Source organism: Ictidomys tridecemlineatus, chromosome 7, assembly GCF_052094955.1.
Source record: "Ictidomys tridecemlineatus isolate mIctTri1 chromosome 7, mIctTri1.hap1, whole genome shotgun sequence".
In the NCBI taxonomy this organism is placed as follows: domain Eukaryota; kingdom Metazoa; phylum Chordata; class Mammalia; order Rodentia; family Sciuridae; genus Ictidomys; species Ictidomys tridecemlineatus.
In genome coordinates, this window is record NC_135483.1 from 179,264,749 (window position 1) to 179,277,458 (window position 12,710).

Consider the following 12,710-nt stretch of genomic DNA (forward strand, 5'->3'; position numbering starts at 1 on the left):
TCTTGCACTTACTCACCCTTTTGTCTTGACAATGGGGTGGGGAGTGTAACTTGAAGAGTCTGAGGCCTGGGTCCAACTCACAAGGTCAGGGAGCCATTAGAGAATACATATGGAAGATCTTAACAGGAGAAAATAGATGGTTTGGGCCTAGAAAGGAGTATAGTACCTCTAACTCACGTTATTAAAATGTTTTTTTCTCTGCACTTTCTTTCATACCTGTTTGGTTCTCTTTCTCTATTTTACTCAATGTGGGACTGTGAGGTCCTTCTCAGGCGATGGGAGGTTCCTGTCTGTCCTCTCTCTATACTCCAATCGTAACCATATTGTTTTGCAGACCAAGGATCAGAACAAAGTGAAGAAACTTGCGATGTTGTCAGGATGTATAAACAGGATTAGGTGATTCAAGTGGAATTTGTAGGAAGATGGTTTGTCTTCATTCTGATAATCATCAACACTTTAATGATATTAAAATCTTCAGAAATAACATAACACCAGCTCTGTTTTTATGTTGACCTTCTGAGATAGAACACCTAATTGTCAGCTGTTCACAAATGAGGGACCCAAGGTTCAAAAGATGAAGTAAATGCTCACATAGTAAGAAGCAGTGAACCAGAATTCCAACTTGGGCAATGGGGTACCAAAGTTGAAGCTCTTAAATACTATTTCTAGTGTCATCTGACTGATGATAAGTCCCCTCCCAGATATATTTTATATCCACCACTTCTGAGAGCATCCCACTCTATTATGTACCCCCAACCCTTGCGACAGTCCTTTTCCCAACTAGTGTGAACAGGGCTTCGAACCTGCCAGAGCTCCGGCCCAGATCATGGACTTTTGATGCAAAACCCAGAAAAACCAGGAGGTAGATTTCTTCAGCCTTTAGGAGAGTACATCCTCAGCTCTCTAAAAGTGATGAGAAGAAGTAGGAGAACAGTGAAAACCGTGAGGCAAGGGGGGACTTGGGTTCTGAACGCTGCATCCACAGGTCATCACATCACCTTGTTTCCATGCACAGGTCATTGTGCCCTTTGGCTTCCCCTCCCCCAGAGATCCTGAATTTCCCACAACTCTCAGCTGCTGCTTCCGTGTCACTCTCTTGACACTAATGCTGATAGCCTTCACATTTTTTCTATGCCACCAGTACTCCTACTCCCAGGAGAGCCATTTAAGGACACAGCACTTCCCAGTCACCAGAGGTATGTGGTGGGAATGTTCTGGTTATGGATATTGCATCAGAATAGGTCTGGGAATGAAACACCAACAGAGTAAACTGAGGGAAGTTGAAATGAAAGGAACCGTTTATAAAATTTTAGCTTGGTGAAGCAACCTAGAAGCAACAACAACGGGGTCCTTTTACCGCACCAAGGTCTAAAGGGGCTGGCTTTTCCAGAACCCAGCAGAATAGCTGTAGCAGAGGAGTGCCTGGCAGGAGCTGTGGCCTTCAGCCCCGAGGCAGTGACTGATGGTCCATGGGCAGCTAGCCGCCCTTGGAATCTATATTCCAATCTCTCGTCCTCCCTGAGCCCTGTTGGTGCCTCTGCTGGTAGAACCTAACCAAAGCCGATGGCAAGGGAACCCAGCGAAGCTTTTCCATAAAGCTCAGCCTCCCAGGGAACATGGAGGATAGAGATTTAGAGATAGAGTCCATGATCTGGCCAGAATTTATAGATAGAGAAGGGCAGAATTGATCTGGAGGAGGAAGACGTGAAAGAGCGCATAGATATTGGCAATTCTTTCTGGTGTAAAGATCTCAGGCCTGCTTTTCAGTACAGCTCACTGAAATGTGTAAAAGGGTCTGTAGACTCAGTGGCCATCTTGTCATTGGGGAAAAATTTTGGATTTCTTTTCTTTTCTTTTTTTTTTTTTGCCACTTGAGCTTTTTCACAGCCTGGCCACTGCAAAGCTGTCTCCCTCTGTGTTCTCTGGGGACTTCACAGCTCTGTCTGTTGACATTGTTCCTCCCCAGGGTGGTGAAGGAGCAGAACTCCTTGCCATCTCCTCCTGCTCTGTTTCCTGAAAGGCTGGCTGAGTGAAGGTCTTTCTTTCTCTGACACCAGAGTTGTGGCTCCCTCAAAATGGAATTCGAGAGAGAGTTTGAGCTCTGTTTTTTTCTTGCTTTCTACCCTCCTCTGAGCCAAGTTGAGTCACACTGATCTTATGTCAACCTACTCCATCTTCACATTTCTCTAGTGAAGACCATCAATTCTTTCATTCTTCAAAGTGTGGCTCGTTGACCTGCAGCACCACTAGGGAACTTGTTAGAAGTATAAGATCTCAAGACCCAGCCCACATCTCTGAGCCAAATCTTGCCTTTTACAAAATTCACAGGTGATTCCTATGTACATTAATTTGAGAGGGATTGATGTAGCCAATACACAACCCTAAAATGTACAAGGCCGTTTTTACTTTTTTCCCCTCAGAATTTACATTAGCTTGAAAAGTTTCCTCTATTAATAGAGGACAATTTTGAGATGATTATTTGAAATTTATGTTAATATCACATGTATCCAATAGTTTATATTTTTTTTCAAAAAAATTTTAGATTAACAGATTAGAGCCTCATGACAAATAAGAGATGTTATTAATGATTTTATCATGAGATGTTATGAAATATATGAGATGTTATCATGATTTTCCACATGAGGATCTGAGGCACTGTTAAGTAAATCTTAATTTGAATGAATTAAGTAATTCATTCAGAATGAATTCCAAGATTGTAGGCCTTAGAATTCATTTTGCCACACATGGAAAAGAAAATCCATCTTATATCTCTCCCCTAATTTTTCCCATATCAGTATTTCTCATTACTTGGTCCACGTCCAATCTGCCTCAAAATCACCTGGGGTAAGGGGTACTTGTTAAGTAGATTTCTGGGCCCATCCAAAGACATAATCCTTATGATCTTTGAAATTTGAGAATCATTTCCTTATATGGTTAAAATGGCCATATTTAAGAAAATGGGAAGAAGGAATTTTAAATTGGGTCCACATCAGTGGGACTTAAGCCTCTGGAGATTCGAGTGCAGAATAGGAATATTTTCTACCAATTGCCCAACAGTTGAAAACTGCCCGAGGAGTTGAGAGAGACCAACAGAGAGTTGGTTATGACAGTAAAGACTGGACAGGCCGCGGGTGAGACAATAAAACAGAAAGGAACCCGCTGTGGAAAGACGTGAGGAGGACGTTCTGCAAGACGGGGAAGAGAGGGATTAGAGAAAGTGGCTGTTTGGGGGGAAACTAATGAGAGAGAAGCCATAGGAGGTAGGGGTGGGAGAAGAAAGGATGAGTGAGAAAAGAGAGAGGAGAGAGAGAGGGGATCAGATGGGGAGGCAAAGAAATGTCAGAAAGAAAGCAAGAGATAAGAATGGACCACTGAAATCTGTCAGTTCTTTCCTTTGGGGGTCTCTGTATTCTTTGATCTGGGGTCTCAGGATCTGGTGATTCTTGACTCTCACTGCAGATGGTGGTGATTGGACCCCCAGAGCTGTAACTCTTAGACAATGTCCTTGAGATTTCCCTCATGTCTGGATCCTAGACATCAGGTTAAATGGATCACTTGTTGCATTTTATTTTCATGTTTTGTTCACAATGATCTAAAAAAAATATTTTAATAAAATAAGAGAGAGAGAGAGAGAGAGAGAGAGAGAGAGAGAGAGAGAGAGATGAAAGACACCCAAATTGGAAAAAGTACAGATGTCTGTATTTGCTGAAAAAAAGTCATATGTGTAGAAAATTCTAAGAAATCTGCAAAATAGTACTAGAACAAATACATACATTTAGATGTGTCTCAGAATATAAGATCAACAAAAAAATCATCTCTCTACTTAATAGCAATGAACATTTGGACAATGAGTCACAAGAGCTCATGTATTTTTAAAAAAGACATAAATTATCTACGAACAAACTTTATAAAGACATGTACAATGAAAATTAAAGAACATTGCTAAAAGAAAATTACAATTGATGAGGACATTTACTTCATAGGTTAGGATACTTAGCATTTTTAAGATGTCAGTTCTTACCAGATTCACTTATATACTCAATTCAATGCTAATAGAATTCCAGTAATATTTTTTGTAGATTTCAACAAGCTGATACTAAAATTTGTGATCATTAAAAAGTGATCAGTGGGCTGGGGATGTGGCTCAGGCGGTGGCGTGCTCGCCTGACAAGTGTGCAGCCAGGGTTCGATCCTCAGCACCACAAACAAACAAAGATGTTGTGTCCGCCGAAAACTAAAAAATAGATATTAAAATTCTCTCTCTCTCTCTCTCTCTCTCTCTCTCTCTCTCTCTCTCTCTCTCTCTCTAAAAAAAGTGATCAAAAGGCTTGAACAAAAAACTCATCAAAAATAATTATGGATGGAAAACAAACTTATGAAAAGACACTCATTATAACTTGTTATTAGGGAAATGCAAATTTAAATAGCAAAGAACCCAAATAGGAAGTGGAATAAAATTGGAGAATTAAGCTATATTATTTTAAGACTGACTATGACCTTACAGTGTTCAAGTCAGTGTAACTTTGGAGTAAGGATGGGCACAGACCAGAGGAGCAGAATAGGTAAGCCATACATTATCCTACACATGTGTAGTCAGGTGATTTTCAAAAAAGATGCTAAGATATTTAAATGGCCACAGAATAGCCTTTCACAGTGATGATGACAAAATTGGTATCTATATATAAAAAGAGTGAACATTTAACTTTATGTCACACTATCCAAAAGCACTAACTTGAAACAAATCATAGACCTAAGTATAAAAGCTAAAAGTTAGAATCATCATAAGAAAACACAAGAGAAAAACGTCTGCAACTTTGGAATAGGAGAAAAATCAGTAGGATACGAAAAGCAAGAAAAGTTAAAAAAAATAATTAATTTAAGATTAAAATTCTCTTGTGAAAAATAATTAGAAGACCAAAATGTAAGCCACAAACTGGGAGAAAATATTTACAATGTATGTTAAATGAGTTCAGTCTGAATATAAAATAAATTCTTATGAGTCAGCATAAGAAGAAAACAACCAAAGTAAAAAATGATCAAAAGACTTGAACAAACACCTCATCAAGGGAGATTACAAATGGAAAACATGCATAGAAAAGACACTCAATGCCACTTGTCATTCTGAAAATGCAAATTTAAATAACAATAATAAACCACTATACAACTATTAAAATGGCTAGGGCCCCCAAAACTGACAATACTAATTGCTGCCAAGGATACAGAGCAAAACAAACTCTCATCTGTTGTTGTTAGGAATGCAGAGTGCCACAGTAACTTTGGAAGAAAGTTTATAAACTCACACAGTCTTACAATCAAGCAATTGCACTGCTAGATATTTATCTAACTGAAAACTTATGTCCACACAAAACCACCTAAGAGAATGTTTTTAGCAGCTTTATTTGTAGTTGACATAATTCAAACAACTAAAGACATTCATCAATAGACGATTAAAGTAAAAAACACATCAACACACTGGGATAATGCCCAGTGACAGGAAGACATGAACTAGGAATCTATGCAGCAATGTGGATGAATCTGAAAATTCATCTTGTTAAGCTGAGTTAAAGACTGCACTGATGGAATATTCCAGTGATATGACATTCTGGAAAAGATAAACTGTAGGAATGAAGAGTAAGTAGATCATAGATCAGTAGTTGCCAAGGGTTTTGGCTAGGAGCTGAATAGATGAAGTACAAGGACTTTTTTAGGGCAGTGAAAGTATTCTGTGTGATACGTCAGTTGTGGGTTCAGGGCACTCTGTATTTACCAAACCACACAGAACTTTGGAGCATAGAGGGTAAACCTTAATACATGCAAATTAAAGAAATTCAATTAGGAGATCAGGAGATTCCAGGATGAAGGGCAGAAAGTGATAAAAAGAATCTCAGTGAATTACAAATGTATGACATAACCTCAGGGAAGCGGGTTGGGGGAAGTGCTGACATAAGTAACTGGAAATGAACGAGGCCTGTAAGACCAGAGACCAAAGGAACTGTACATAGTTCTATAGTCTGGTTGGTCACGTTGTTTCCCAGGGATGTAAGGATTAATAATTTTGGAGGCACTATTCCTAGACATTGAGATGAAATAATCATGTAGATGGATAGAGGTTGCTGATAGCCTGGTTCTCACTGTTGGAATGGCAGCTACCGAGAATAAGAGGGGGGATCAGAATGAGCCCTGAGGTCTGGGTCGGAGTTGGTGCCATCAGCATGAACTTGTGCTTAGCTAGCTAGAAAGGTAGGTATGTAGGTATACTCGGGCTAGTGTACACATGTGTTTTTCTCAGCTAGCTCTGCTGAGAGATTCTAAAAGCAGTGACACCCATGTAGCACTGAGCACCCTTGACACCCAGATCTTGGTGTCTAATACCATTCTCTAGATAGAGCCAAATGGTTCCTGAAGAAAGGGCTAATGGGACTATGCAAGGAGAGCCTTGAGCATCACAGAGTTCCAGAAAATAAGCAAGTGCTCAGTGAGCAAAATGATGGGGGTGTGTCCAAGGACATAAGGAACAACTCGAAGAGCTCCCAACGGCCAAAGCTGGAACAATTTGAGCAACAAAATAGGTAAAACAATATTGTAGTAAACCTAAAGTGCAAGATACCCATCTGAGTCCATATTGATACAAATAACGATTGACTAAATAAACAAATGACAGAGCACAGGCAATTTTCCCATGCATATAAATTCCAAATAATTTATGTAGTAACTTTCCCCAGGACCAAGGAAGTAGAGTTTAGGCTCTGATTCTTTAAGTGTGAGCTGCACATCATGATTTCCTTTTAAAGGGTACAATATGGAAATGGGGGAAAAGAGAGCATTTATAGGGGATAAACTAGACAAATGGCCCCTCAGCCAGGTGACCAAGAAAAGCATTAACAGTGATAAGTCATGCTGATAACAGGTAGCATTGGTGATGTGTTGAGAACAACGCTTGACCTCTAGCATCTTCTTCCCTGAAACCCATAAGTTCAGCCTAGCAATGAGAAAAACCTCAGCAAACTCAAAATAAAGGACTTTCTATAAAATACCTGACCATTCCTCCTCAAAACTGTCAAGGTCAACAATAAGGAAAGTCTGGGAAACTCTGTCTCCAGGAGACTAAGGACCCTGATGTCCAAAGATGATGCTGTATCTTGGATGAGATTCTGGAAAAAGAAAAAGACTTTAGGTAAAAACTGAGAACATCTGAGTCAAGTGTGACCTTTAGTTACTAATGATGCAGCAATATTCTACCTTTGGTTTGATATATTTGCCATATTAATATAAGATGTTAACAATAGGAGAAACCGGGTGTTAGATATTTTGGAACTCTTTGTACTGTCCTTTAAACTTTTTTTTTTTTTTGCAAATCTAAAACTATTCTAAAATTTAAGTTTATGTTTACAGTGGGCAAAGAATTTGAAGAGCTGCTTCCCATAAGGAGATTAATAAATGACCACAGGAAGATGTGCTAGGAATCTGGTAAATGCAAATTGAGTCTGTAATGAGCTCTCCCTACCCACCCATGGAGTCACTTAATTTAAAAGCCTGTCAATGTCAGGTGTCAGTGGGGAGGCGGAGCAGTGGGAACTCACACATAGCTTTGATGTACAGTACAACCACTTCAGAACACAGTTGGACAGTTTCTTTTCTCTTTTTCTTTTTTCTTTTTTTTCTTTTCAGTACCAGGGATTAAACCCAACGGGTGCTCAACCACTGACTAAGCCACATCCCCAACCCTTTTAATATTTTATTTAGAGACAAGGTCTTGCTGAGTTACTTAGCACCTTGTTGAATTTCTGAGGCTGCTTTGAACTTGTGATCTTCCTGCCTCGGAGCTCCGGAGCTGCTGGGATTATAGGTGTGCCCCAGGCGGCGCCTGGCTAGTTTGACAGTTTCTTATGAACTTAAACATCTGCTTACTCCACACTGCTGTAGTTCTACTGTTGGGTATTTATCCAAGGAAAATGGAATATGGGCACATAGAAATTTTGATGTGATGGTTCATAGAAACCTCATTCATCACAATCTCAATCTGGAAAGAACCCAAATGTCTAAGAACAGAGGAAAGGATCACAGACACATGTGTGCCTTTGTAGTAGAACATGACTCAGCAGTAGAGAGAAACAAAATATTGATACGTTTAACAAATTTGGATGCTTTTCAAAATTATATGTCAGCAAATGAAGCCAGTTGCAAAAGTATACGTACTGCGATGATTCCACATGAAATTCTAGCAAAAGAAAAATCAATCTTCAATTGCAATAGCACTCTCTCTCTCTCTCTCTCTCTCTCTCTCTCTCTCTCTCTCATATACACACAAGCACATACATATTTATCATTAAAACTTATAAATCTCTACACTTAAATGAGTACATTTAATAACATATACATTACACTTCCCATAAATTTGATTTGAAATTTAAAAATGGTGTCCTCTTTTTAAGAAAAGAATTTCTGATTTAAAATATTTAAAAAGCCAACATGCCTGACTACAGTTAGACCATCTCCTGGATGCAGTATGGGTGGCTTTGTATCTTTGCTTTGCATTGTTCTTGTCTGGAATGCTCTCCTCCCTTCCCCCTGACTCCTATCTCTTCTTTCCTCCACTGCCCCATGAGCTGCTGTGTTCCTGTTTTTCTTAATGTGTGTGGTCAGGGTGCTTGAAGACAATAGGCACCGTCATTCATTTCTTTATAAATATTTGTGGAGCCCTACTATGGGCCTGGCACATTTGATGCAGAAGAACCCCCTACAGTCAAAGAGCTCACAGTCTGTAGAAAGACACAGGATGGAAGGAAGCCCTTCTGGTTTTAAGTTGGCTTACACAGGCCAGGGGATGTGGAGATTCTGTGGAGTAATAATCATGCCTGGACTTCAGTGACAGCTTGATCCAGGCTCTGATCCAGGCTCAGTTCTAGGTTGCTGCATCTGCCTGTGGGAGCCACACTCCACTTCTCCTTCAGTAGCGTCTCCATGTTTTGGTCTCCTTTCTGTAGCCTGGGAAGATAGACTGTGAGATGAGGGGTGGCATGGGAGATGAGTTCCTGAGCTCTTTCCACCATTTCCTGTGCTACTCGCCCTTCTCCCTGCTTTCTCCCCCAACAATTAATTGGTAGAAATGTGGAAAGCACCAACTCCACAAGGAGCCAGCAGGTTTGGGCTCCTGTTGGGAGAGACAAGAGGCCTCATCTGCTTTCCTAAGAATCAGGAAGCGGCTAATGGAAGAGTCCCTTTGGACATGAGTGGCTGAATGAGCAGGTGGTTTTCTCATTGATCACCGACTTAGGGATGTCCTCCGGGGGCCAGAGAAGCATACCCCACCCCTAGAATTCTCCAGACGTCAGAGGCTGCAGGAACTCACAGCCACGGCTCAGAAATTTAGCTTTTGATTCTTACAGTGAGCCTAGAAGTACAGGACCCCATCCCCAACCCTGGGTAGGAGGAAATGAATACTAGGGGCGTCTGGATGAGGAAGTGAGGAAATACACATGTCTACTTTTTAACGAGACACGACCTAAAGGTGTATGGAGAGGACACTGCATACGGAGGCCTGTGGAAGAGGTGGGAGATCATTGCTGAGGGGTCTTGTTCCAGCCCCATACCCCACTGCAGCGGGAAGGGCTGTGGTCAGGAAAGAGAGCAGCCAGTGGAGGCCCAGACAGACCTGGCAGGCTAGATTTATCTGTAGCTGCCTGATCCCTGCAAATGCCCCCCTCGCTTTCTTCTTCATCACTTCTAGGTAGAAAGCTGGCTTTTCTGAAAAGCAGTCTGAGAGGTTAAAGACATGTACGGAATACTTCAACGTCCCAGGCACCGATGAAGGGTTGTACCCAGGAATCTCTTTTGGTTTCCCATAAGACAGACACGATTTTCCTATGGATTCAGAGAACACAGCTCTTGTTACTTCAGGCCGGGTTTTGATCCCGGGGGAGTTAAATTTGAGACCTGGGCTCTCCACCATGCCGCGTGGTCTGGAATTGTGGCATCGTTACAGAAGGAGAGACACTGGGGGGCTGTCAGATGCTGGGAGATTGACGCTGGGCCTTTTCTCTTGGGGAGCCATTGGGTGGAGTTGGCAGACTGGCAAGGTGCGCCTGTGAGCCACAGATTTTTCTACCAGAAGAACCAAGCATCAACGTGTCGGCAGAAAATGGGCTCCCTGTGAAGTTCCTTATCTTCAGAACCGTTCGGCCTCAGTCTTCTTCCGCGCCCACCTTTTACTTCTTTGCTCTGCTAATTTTTTGGCTTCTCCTCCCCTGGACTCACCTTCACCCAGAGACAGGGCATCCAGCGCTGGGGTCAGGCATGTTGGCTTTTTAGATATTTTAAATCAGAAATTCTTTTCTTAAACAGAGGACACCATTTCTAAATTACAAATGCCACTTCCTTGCTATGTGATGTTTGGCAAATTGTCCCCTTCTTAAGTTCTGAGGATTGCATTATGCCGCGTCCTATGTTACGTTATGTTGCATTATGTTGTGATGTGGTACAATCTTACTCACAGTGTCCTTATGAAGACTGATGAAATAATCTGTTGCTGGGTTTCTAGCTGGTCTCCTACCATATTTCTACCAGTCTACCATGACTCCTACCAGTCATGACACATGAACTCTCTAGGTAACGTCCCTAAACCCAGAGGCTTTTATCTCTCACGTTTCCCATAATCCTGTTCTTTTGGACTGTCTGTTTGGAAGTTCTAGCAGGGGAGCACGGCTGCTTGCACACCCTTGACCTAAGAACAGTGGACACTCTCAGGAAGGTCATCCTCTCACCTGCCTCACCAGCCAGATCAGCCCTGGTGATCAATGGGTGACAGATGTCATAGCCAGACCACCTGCTCTTTTCAAAATGTCACTTTTGGACTTCTTTTCCCCCAGAATTCTTCTCCAGAGGAATCCAGTTAAAAAATTATTAAAGCAGTATATTTTTTTTTCTCTCATTCGAATTTTCTTCCAGCAAACTCATGATTGCATGATGCCAGCTGTGTCGATCTTTCTCCCCGACCTCCTACCTCAGGTGGTAAAAGAGTGTTGAGCCAGTAATGTGAAGGGTACTATGGGAACATGGATTTCACTTTTTTGCACCTTATTATTCTCAGCTACAAAATGGGAAATAATAGGACCTTTTCCACCCACTCCATAGGGTTATCAGAAGAGCTCAACAAAGTTTATTGGGTAAAATATTTAGAAAACCTCAGAATGCCTTATGAAGAGAAGGCATTGTTATTCAAATATAGAGCTTCTAAAGAGCTTTAAGTTTTAGCTCTGTGATGATTTAACTTTGATGTGGAGTAAGCAACCACCAGGTCTCAGTGGCATACAACAATAAACATCTGTTTCTCACACATGTGTGGGGTTGAGTGAGCCAGCTGGACTTGCTTCCACATCTGAGGGGTAGCTAGAGTCTGGCTGACTGTGCTGAGCCTGGCTGGCTCAAGGTGGCTCTGTGTTTCTCAAGCTCCTCCAAGGATTAGTGGAGGAGACCAAGCATGTCTTATTTCAGAATTATGGTAGAAGCTTAAGGCCCTAGCCAGGCACGCATGGTTCTCAAAGCCTAAGCTTGGATTGGCACACCATCATTTTTATTGGCCAAGACAATCAGGAATAGGGGTTATGCATCCGCCATATTAGAAGATTTTTGCAAGCTTCCTGAGAGAGTGGATACAAGAAGGTGTGACCATTAGGCCATCAGTGCAGCCTGTCAAACTCTGTTTCCTGCCCAGTGCTAGGACAGCATTCTTTGAACATCTTGTAGAGGCTCAATGATTTTGGAAAGAAGGATGATAGGCTCATGCAGGAAGACAGAATTTGTCACCACTATTATGTCAGTTGGTTCCAGCTAAGACCCAATGACAGAACTCCTTCCTTCAGTAAAGGCTTAGAAGTGAAGGATATGAAGTGAGCAGTGTCAGATTTGGGTCTGCTTTTATTCCTACCCATTGATTTTAAAAACAAGCCTAGATATGTTCTTTTTGCCTCAAGGTAATTTTACAATAGTAGGAAAATGCTAATATTTCCTCTTTCCTTCTAAGGATTCCTATAGGTAGCTCCTCTGAGTTCCTGAGGATCTGGAAGAGAAATACATGCATCCTAGGACGAAGGAATTCTTGTTTCACACTGTCTCCACTCTCAAGTCACATTCATCCCCACAATGCTTTCTTTAGGGCCAATTATGTTCCTTAGGATACCAGATCCTCAAAAACAGAAGATTCCAGCCACTGTGGGTTCCCAGCAATGAGATTTTGCCTGGCAGGTTTATTTGTAAATGACCTCAAAGAACTGAGTGAAATATCTCGGGGCCAGAAATTCTGGATTAGAAAATTTCAAACAAGAACAGTCTCTTCAAAGGAAGATGAGGATGAGAGAGTGTGAAAACATGAGGGCAAGAGAATGAGTGAGAGAGACTGATTAATGGGCCAACATCCAGGGCTTCAGATGTTCCTGCAAAAGGAATCTCCCCAATTATCTGAGCCTAAGAAAATGGTCTGAAGCATCTTTGATTGGGTTGGCATGCATTCATTAAAAGTCGTTGTCAGGGAGATTTGAGGTGTGGGGAGCATGCACATAAGGATACAGCACACACACACACACACACACACACACACACACACAGTTGTATGTACACACACATACACATAAGCAAAGGGCTTGATATTTGTGTGGTCCAAAGTTTTTCTTTTTATCCCTGGAAATTAAATCCAGGATCTTGAGTCTTGCCATTTT